Source organism: Tachyglossus aculeatus, chromosome 3 (genome assembly GCF_015852505.1).
Source record: "Tachyglossus aculeatus isolate mTacAcu1 chromosome 3, mTacAcu1.pri, whole genome shotgun sequence".
NCBI classification, from domain to species: domain Eukaryota; kingdom Metazoa; phylum Chordata; class Mammalia; order Monotremata; family Tachyglossidae; genus Tachyglossus; species Tachyglossus aculeatus.
The window spans coordinates 78,221,071-78,227,823 of record NC_052068.1 but is presented as its reverse complement, the minus strand read 5'-3'; the positions used below and the strand labels follow the sequence as shown (position 1 = coordinate 78,227,823).

At 42.0% G+C, this 6,753-nt stretch overlaps 1 non-coding gene and 1 pseudogene across 1 annotated transcript; both read left to right on the top strand.

Moving 5' to 3' along the window:
* The first annotated feature begins 1,146 nt into the window (after positions 1 to 1,146).
* On the top strand, positions 1,147 to 1,251 carry LOC119926061 (annotated as a pseudogene).
* Positions 1,252 to 1,739: 488 nt separating this feature from the next.
* On the top strand, positions 1,740 to 1,925 carry LOC119926072. The gene has a single exon (XR_005449985.1). It is a non-coding gene; the product is annotated as a U2 spliceosomal RNA (small nuclear RNA).
* Positions 1,926 to 6,753: the final 4,828 nt, after the last annotated feature.

Sequence of the window (6,753 nt, the reverse complement as noted above, 5' to 3'; positions counted from 1 at the left end):
ACTTGTCAGCTGTGTGACTTTGGGCAAGTCACTTAAATTCTCTATGCCTCAGTTTTCTCCTCTGTAAAATGTGGATGAAGACTGTGAGCCCCACGTGGGACAACTTGATCACCTTGTATCTACCCCAATGTTTAGAACAGTGCTTGGCACATAGAAAGCGCTTAACATTAGTAGTAGTAGTAGTAGTAGTAGCTAGAGAAGCAGCGTGGCTCAGTGGAAAGAGCCCGGGCTTTGGAGTCAGAGGTTGTGGGTTCCAATCCCAACTCCGTCACTTGTCAGCTGTGTGACTAGGCAAGACACTTCACTTCTCTGTGCCTCAGTTCCCTCATCTGTAAAATGGGGAAGAAGACTGTGAGCTCCCCGTGGGACAAGCTGATCACCTTGTATCTACCCCAGTGCTTAGAACAGTGCTTCGCACATAGAAAGTGCTTAACAAATATCATTATTATTATTAGTAGTAGTAGTTAGAGAAGCAGTATGGCTCAGTGAAGAGAGCCCGGGCTTTAGAGTCAGAGGTCGTGGGTTTAAATCCGGATCCACCACTTGTCAGCTGTGTGCCTCTGGGCAAGTCACTTCACTTCTCTGTGCCTCAGTTCCCTCATCTATAAAATGGGGATGAAGACTGTGAGCCCCCTGTGGGACAACCTGATCACCTTGTATCTACCCCAGTGCTTAGAACAGTGCTTGGCATATAGTAAACACTTAACAAATGCCATTGTTATTATTGTTATTATTATTATCATTTATTCTCTGTGCCTCAGTTCCCTCATCTATAAAATGGGGATGAAGATTGTGAGTCCCCCGTGGGACAATCGGATCACCTTGTAACCTCCCAAGCGCTTAACAAATACCATCATTAGTAGTAGTAGCAGTAGTAGTAAGCTACAGAAGCAGCGTGGCTCAGTGGAAAGAGCCCGGGTTTTGGAGTCAGAGGTCATAGGTTCAGATTCCGGCTCTGCCAACTGTAAACTGTGTGACTTTGGGCAAGTCACTTAACTTCTCTGTGGCTCAGTTATCTCATCTGTAAAAATGGGGATTAAAACTGTGAGCCCCCCGTGGGACAACCTGATCACCTCGTATCCTCCCCAGCACTTAGAACAGTGCCTGGCACATAATAAGTGCTTAATAAATGCCATCATTATTAATATCGCTTCTCGGCCTTTTGGCTAAGATCAAGCGTAGTATCTGTTCTTAGTTTAATATCTGATACGTCCTCTATCTGGGGACAATATATTAAATTGTCCTCCCCCTTCTAGACTGTGAGCCCGCTGTTGGGTAGGGACCGTCTCTATATGTTGCCAACTTGAACTTCCCAAGCACTTAGTGGGGAAGCAGCGTGGCTCAGTGGAAAGAGCCCGGGCTTTGGAGTCAGAGCTCATGGGTTCGAATCCCGGCTCCGCCACATGCCTGCTGTGTGACCTTGGGCAAGTCACTTAATTTCTCTGAGCCTCAGTTCTCTCAACTGTAAAATGGGAATTAAGACTGTGAACCCCACGTGGGACAACCTGATCACCTTGTATCCTCCCAGCGCTTAGAACAGTGCTTTATACATAGTAAGCGCTTAATAAATGCCATCATTATTATTATTATTCTCTGTGCCTCAGTTACCTCATCTGTAAAAATGGGGATTAAAGCTGTGAGCCCCCCCGTGGGACAACCTGATCACCTCGTATCCTTCCCAGTGCTTAGAACAGTGCTTTACACATAGCAGGCACTTAACAAATGCCATCATTATTAATATTGCTTCTCGGCCTTTTGGCTAAGATCAAGTGTAGTATCTGTTCTTATCAGTTTAATATCTGATACGTCCTCCCCATTTTAGACTGTGAGTCCGCTGTTGAGTAGGGACCGTCTCTATATGTTGCCAACTTGTCCTTCCCAAGCGCTTAGTACAGTGCTCTGCACACAGTAAGCGCTCAATAAATACGATTGAGGAGGCCTTCCCAGACTGAGCCCCCTCCTCCCACTCTCCATCCCCCCCGCCTTACCTCCTTCCCTTCCCCACAGCACCTGTATATATGTTTGTACATATTTATTACTCTATTTATTTTACTTGTACATATCTATTCTATTTATTTTATTTTGTTAATACATTTTGTTTTGTTCTCTGTCTCCCCCTTCTAGACTGTGAGCCCACTGTTGGGTAGGGACTGTCTCTATATGTTGCCAACTTGTCCTTCCCAAGCGCTTGGTACAGTGCTGTGCACACAGTAAGCGCTCAATAAATATGATTGATTGAATAAATCAATAATCAATTGATTATTATTATTATATATTATTATATTATATTATTATTATTATAAATAATAAATCAAGGCCCTACTGTGAGCTCACCTCCTCCAGGAGGCCTTCCCAGACTGAGCCCCTTCCTTCCTCTCCCCCTCGTCCCCCTCTCCATGCCCCCATCTTACCTCCTTCCCTTCCCCACAGCACCTGTATATCTGTATATATGTTTGTACATATTTATTACTCTATTTATTTATTTATTTATTTTACTTGTACATATCTATTCTATTTATTTTATTTTGTTAGTATGTTTGGTTTTGTTCTCTGTCTCCCCCTTCTAGACTGTGAGCCCACTGTTGGGTAGGGACCGTCTCTATATGTTGCCAACTTGTCCTTCCCAAGTGCTTGGTACAGTGCTCTGCACACAGTAAGCGCTCAATAAATACGATTGATTGATTGAATAAATACGAATGAATGAATTATTAGTAAGCGCTTAATAAGGTTAATGAATGAATGGAGCCATAAGTCCCGCCCCCTCCTAGCCAACAGCCAATGAGCAGGACACACGGCACGGTCGCTCGGAATTTGTAGGCGTCTCTCATTCAATCGTATTTATTGAGTGCTTACTGTGTGCAGAGCACTGTACTAAGCGCTTGGGAAGTGCAGAGTACTGTACTAAGCGCTTGGGAAGTACAAGTTGGCAACATCTAGAGACGGTCCCTACCCAACAGCGGGCTCACAGTCTGGAAGGGGGAGAGAGACACCAAAACAAAATATATTGACAAAATAAAAATAAATAGAATAGAAAACATTCATTCATTCATTCAATCGTATTTATTGAGCGCTTAACGGTTGTCATGTTTTAATGCACCCATTTTTCTGATCCGTCCCGTAGAAAGGTAAACGAACCCCCTCACGGTGGGGGTGGCTGAGGGGCCCTCCCACGCCGATATTTATTACTCTATTTATTCATTTATTTATTTTACTTGTACATATCTATTCTATTCATTTTATTTTGTTAGTATGTTTGGTTTTGTTCTCTGTCTCCCCCTTTTAGACTGTGAGCCCACTGTTGGGTAGGGACTGTCTCTATATGTTGCCAACTTGTACTTCCCAAGCGCTTAGTACAGTGCTCTGCGCTCAGTAAATACGATTGATTGATTGCCCTACTGAGAGCTCACCTCCTCCAGGAGGCCTTCCCAGACTGAGCCCCCTCCTTCCTCTTCCCCTCCTCCCCCTCTCCATCCCCCATCTTACCTCCTTCCCCTCCCCACACCACCTGTATATATGTATATATGTCTGTACGTTTGTATTACTTTATTTGTACATATTCATTCTATTTATTTTATTTTGTTAGTATGTTTGGTTTTGTTGTTTGTCTCCCCCTTCTAGACTGTAAGCCCGTTGTTGGGTAGGGACCGTCTCTATATGTTGCCAACTTGGACTTCCCAAGCGCTTAGTACAGTGCTCTGCACGCAGTAAGCGCTCAATAAATACGATTGATTGATTGATTCTGTTGTCCGTCTCCCCCTTCTAGACTGTGAGCCCGTTGTTGGGTAGGGACCGTCTCTATATGTTGCCAACTTGGACTTCCCAAGCGCTTAGTACAGTGCTCTGCGCTCAGTAAATACGATTGATTGATTGCCCTACTGAGAGCTCACCTCCTCCAGGAGGCCTTCCCAGACTGAGCCCCCTCCTTCCTCTTCCCCTCCTCCCCCTCTCCATCCCCCATCTTACCTCCTTCCCCTCCCCACACCACCTGTATATATGTATATATGTCTGTACGTTTGTATTACTTTATTTGTACATATTCATTCTATTTATTTTATTTTGTTAGTATGTTTGGTTTTGTTGTTTGTCTCCCCCTTCTAGACTGTAAGCCCGTTGTTGGGTAGGGACCGTCTCTATATGTTGCCAACTTGGACTTCCCAAGCGCTTAGTACAGTGCTCTGCACGCAGTAAGCGCTCAATAAATACGATTGATTGATTGATTCTGTTGTCCGTCTCCCCCTTCTAGACTGTGAGCCCGTTGTTGGGTAGGGACCGTCTCTATATGTTGCCAACTTGGACTTCCCAAGCGCTTAGTACAGTGCTCTGCGCTCAGTAAATACGATTGATTGATTGCCCTACTGAGAGCTCACCTCCTCCAGGAGGCCTTCCCAGACTGAGCCCCCTCCTTCCTCTTCCCCTCCTCCCCCTCTCCATCCCCCATCTTACCTCCTTCCCCTCCCCACACCACCTGTATATATGTATATATGTCTGTACGTTTGTATTACTTTATTTGTACATATTCATTCTATTTATTTTATTTTGTTAGTATGTTTGGTTTTGTTGTTTGTCTCCCCCTTCTAGACTGTAAGCCCGTTGTTGGGTAGGGACCGTCTCTATATGTTGCCAACTTGGACTTCCCAAGCGCTTAGTACAGTGCTCTGCACGCAGTAAGCGCTCAATAAATACGATTGATTGATTGATTCTGTTGTCCGTCTCCCCCTTCTAGACTGTGAGCCCGTTGTTGGGTAGGGACCGTCTCTATATGTTGCCAACTTGGACTTCCCAAGCGCTTAGTACAGTGCTCTGCACACAGTAAGCGCTCAATAAATAGGATTGATTGATTGATCGCTCAGTAAATACGATTGAATGAATGAATGAATGATTGAGATTATTACTCTATTATTACTCTATTTATTTATTTATTTTACTTGTACATATCTATTCTATTTATTTTATTTTATTTGTGTTAGTATGTTTGGTTTTGTTCTCTGTCTCCCCCTTTTATACTGTGAGCCCACTATTGGGTAGGGACCGTCTCTATATGTTGCCAACTTGGACTTCCCAAGCGCTTAGTACAGTGCTCTGCACACAGTAAGCGCCCAATAAATAGGATTGATTGATTGACTGATCGCTCAATAAATACCATTGAATGAATGAATGAATGATTGAGATTATTACTCTATTTATTAATATTACTCTATTTATTTATTTACGTATTTTGCTTGTACATATCTATTCTATTTATTTTATTTTATTTTATTTTTTGTTTGGTTTTGTTCTCTGTCTCCCCCTTTTAGACTGTGAGCCCACTATTGGGTAGGGACTGTCTCTATATGTTGCCGACTTGGACTTCCCAAGCGCTTAGTACAGTGCTCTGCACACAGTAAGCGCTCAATAAATAGGATTGATTGATTGATTGATTGATCGCTCAATAAATACGATTGAATGAATGAATGAATGATTGAGATTATTACTCTATTTATTATTACTCTATTTATTTATTTTACTTGTACATATCTATTCTATTTATTTTATTTTATTTTTTGTTAGTATGTTTGGTTTTGTTCTCTGTCTCCCCCTTTTAGACCGTGAGCCCACTATTGGGTAGGGACTGTCTCTATATGTTGCCAAACTTGGACTTCCCAAGCGCTTAGTACAGTGCTCTGCACACACTAAGCGCTCAACAAATAGGATTGATTGATTGATTGATCGCTCAATAAATACGATTGAATGAATGAATGAATGATTGAGATTATTACTCTATTTATTTATTATTACTCTATTTATTTATTTATTTATTTTGCTTGTACATATCTGTTCTATTTATTTTATTTTATTTTTTCTTAGTATGTTTGGTTTTGATCTCTGTCTCCCCCTTTTAGACTGTGAGCCCACTATTGGGTAGGGACTGTCTCTATATGTTGCCAAACTTGGACTTCCCAAGCGCTTAGTACAGTGCTCTGCACACACTAAGCGCTCAACAAATAGGATTGATTGATTGATTGATCGCTCAATAAATACGATTGAATGAATGAATGAATGATTGAGATTATTACTCTATTTATTTATTATTACTCTATTTATTTATTTATTTTGCTTGTACATATCTGTTCTATTTATTTTATTTTATTTTTTGTTAGTATGTTTGGTTTTGTTCTCTGTCTCCCCCTTTTAGACTGTGAGCCCACTATTGGGTAGGGACTGTCTCTAAATGTTGCCAAACTTGGACTTCCCAAGCGCTTAGTACAGTGCTCTGCACACAGTAAGCGCTCAATAAATAGGATTGATTGATTGATTGATCGCTCAATAAATACGATTGAATGAATGAATGAATGATTGAGATTATTACTCTATTTATTTATTATTACTCTATTTATTTATTTTGCTTGTACATATCTATTCTATTTATTTTATTTTATTTTTTGTTAGTATGTTTGGTTTTGTTCTCTGTCTCCACCTTTTAGACTGTGAGCCCACTGTTGGGTAGGGACTGTCTCCAGATGTTGCCAACTTGTACTTCCCAAGCGCTTAGTACAGTGCTCTGCACATAGTAAGCGCTCAATAAATACGATTGATGATGATGACTGTCTCTATATGTTGCCAACTTGGACTTCCCAAGCGCTTAGTACACTGCTCTGCACACAGCAAGCGCTCAATAAATACGATTGAATGAATGACTGAGTGAGGGCGCCCTCGCGTCCCCCCCGACCCCACGGAATTCTGGGAGTTGTAGTCCGGCCGCCCCGCGCAGGCGCC